This window comes from Zonotrichia albicollis, chromosome 2 (assembly GCF_047830755.1).
Source record: "Zonotrichia albicollis isolate bZonAlb1 chromosome 2, bZonAlb1.hap1, whole genome shotgun sequence".
Lineage (NCBI taxonomy): Eukaryota > Metazoa > Chordata > Aves > Passeriformes > Passerellidae > Zonotrichia > Zonotrichia albicollis.
Window position 1 is genome coordinate 77,996,858 of NC_133820.1, and position 3,149 is coordinate 78,000,006.

Here is a 3,149-nt window from a genome sequence, read left to right on the forward strand (position 1 = left end):
ATTTCTTACAGGTACTTTTTTTTTTTTAATTTATCAGGTTTATTTGTATAATATGAGTCAATTAAATTTGTGTAGAGCAGATCTCCACTATTGGGATTCTCTTCTCTGAGTCTTTCAATTTCCCTGTAGAGTTTTAATACCTGATGATGATTGTTTTTTGTAATTAAGATTTAAGTACCCAATCCCCCAAGACTTGTCATACAGAGAGCTGCCACTCAAGCATTCAGCAACCCTTTCAGGCACACCCTCTCTTTGTCACAGCCTTTTCCTAGCATCTGAGAGCTTAGAAGAAAGCCTTTGGTTGAGCAGTGCTGTATTTCATCCCCCATATTTTGCTAATCCACCCCATATTCTTGCTGCAGTTACCTAAAACTACTAAAAGGGTAATGTCTCTTTTAGCAGCTGCCAACAGTACATCATGGGAATGAATAAGGCTTCCATTTGACTGAGCAAAGTGAGAGACTGCTCTGTCAATAACACATCTTATTCATACTGTAAAACTAAAAAAATCTAGTCACCTAAAAAAACAGAATTATAAATACAGATTCAGTTCTTGCATAGGTCCATAATGCATAAAACAAGAAACATGGGTTCAAAGTCAGAATGTTTACCTTTAGGAGATTTTTTTTTCCCCTATTGTTTCAGTCAAGACATGACGAGAGGCAGGGCAGACTCACTCAAGAGCAGCAATATGCAAAGGGAAGTAGAGGTCAGTGAATCTGTATGAAATCCCGATCACTGATGCCAATCATGTTTTTGTACCACATAATTTTGCTTCTGTTATGTCAAACAACAGTTAAATGCTAACATAAGATGCACAGAAATGCACCTCAGTTGAAGCACTTTTTTAGCCACAAGGATAACAGAGGTCATAAGCATCCAGGAATAGGTTTCATCCTTCCTTCCCTGAGGTCCCAAGTTGTGCCAGGCTATCAGTGTGGCACATCAAGAGTTTATCACTAAGCAAAATAGACGACACTGAGAAGACATTGTATTCTGTATACATCTTGGGGGGTTTTGCTTCCAATTAGCCATAGCAAAGCCCTACAGACTAAATACCCACTAGTGCTTGGATCAAGTTAATCGCACTAATCTTTAGTGTGCAATTCTTGGTTTGCTTTTATCCTAAAGGAAGGCAATCATGTAATTTGTTACTGTATTGTGGATTGAACCAAACCCATAAGTATAATATTCTTTTCAGAAATGCATCTTCATCAAAAGTGAAAAGCTGATGAAGGCGCATTCATAATATTCAAAAGGTTAAAGAGCACAAATAGCAAGGGGAAAAAAAGTGCTGTATTTTCAAATCTCTTAAATTTGGATCCCCATAGACACTGTGACTGTGCCTTCAGTATCAGTGTCTTAAAATTCCCAAATAGAGTATTAATAAATAATATCAAAGTAGCTAGATTGATTTAATATATCCCTTACTGTTTTATTTTTAATTTACCATGCCACTAATCTATCAATCTAATCCTGCACTCATAATTATTTGTTGACTTTAGTAGAGAGAATTAATTCTTTACATCTTTCAGGCTCTTTAAATGATAATATATTTCAAATTTAAAATTACCATCAGGGTAGCAGGGCTCCAGGGGAATGCTTGAAACACCTCCTTTTGTTTGATAGAACCTTTACACATATCACATGCTACTCATAATGAGTTGCCTTTATCCAGATTAGATTTAGAAAAACACTTTTTTTTTGTCACAGATTTTGCAAACAGAGGGTATCTAATTAGAAACAAGTTATATATTCAGCACTTAGTGTCAGTGCTTTAGTAGCAATGTGATAAAAAAAACTAAGAATAACCCAGGGGAGATCCAGAGAATCTGTGCCAACAGTGTTCATGGCTTCACAAAGCACTCAGTCACAAACTGTCAAAAACAGAAAAAACATATGTAAGTTTGGGTATAATGTGCTTTGTTGAAAATATGCTAAATAACATAGGATAGGATTTATCTTAATTGTCATTCCTTTCAATGGAGTATGTCATTGATCTTCCTTTTCCTCCCAATGTGTGTAACTTGTCTTTGTTAATTCACTGTGTATTAGTTGTTAGCTTAGTCCTAAATTCAGACCTGAGCTATTGTAAATGCTGTTTACACATTCATTTAATATAATGTGCAAAGCAGACAAATCAGAACTGCAGATTCTTATCTTTAAATTGATGTGGTGCTCCTTCAGCTATCTGCACCATGTCCTTCAGGAAACTATCCAAACCAAAATGATTTGTTTCAGACAGCCTTTATTTTATATAGGCCTGTCTACTGAAGCTGCAAGAAGGGAATTTTTCTCACCTAACTTTCAATGACCAAACTGTCTTCTTCTCCTAAACAGCCTATAGAGATTTGGAGTGTCTTTTTTCATTGTTCCTAATATGAATGTCTATTGTAGCAAATACATGAACTGCACCCATTACTTTACATAGAGTTATATGGAAAGCATTTGTAGAAACAGGACCTCTCATTCTCACGCCGAAGTGGAGATTTTTAAATTTAGGATAAATGAAAACTAGCCAAAAATCTGTTTCTGAAGTACAGCTGCTGCAGCAGTAAGACTTTGAGTCACAAGCAAGATCAGAGCAGACTCTAGATGCACTCTAGATGTAATTTAGTGTCAATACAATTAAAAATCATTTGGCTATTTATTAAAATAGGAAAAATAGGAGAAAGTTTATATTATTTACCATGCAATGTATATTTTCCTAAGGTTTTATTATTTTGTTTTTAGATTTATCCTTCTTGAAGAATTAAATTCACTGTAGATGATGATTTGAAAAGATCACCTATAATCAGAAAATTTTAAAGAAATCATGGATACGTAAAAATATGAAGAAAATTAAGAAAAAACTTATTGTTGATGAATTTATGGCAATGTATTTTCTATTCAATTAATTGAAATGTTATGACTCAATGTGACCACAATTTTTATTTATAATTTTTAAAAGCAAAACCTAACATACATATTTAGCATATGTGACCCAAATTGTATATGCTTTTTATTTCTGCATAGGTAATGTATATATACAGGAAGCATGGAAGTTCCATATTCAAGATATCTACCTGAAGAAAAGGGAAAAAGAATTTTCTCTTCAATACATCACCCAAGATAAATTGTGCTTATTTCACTGTTCAAATTAATTATAA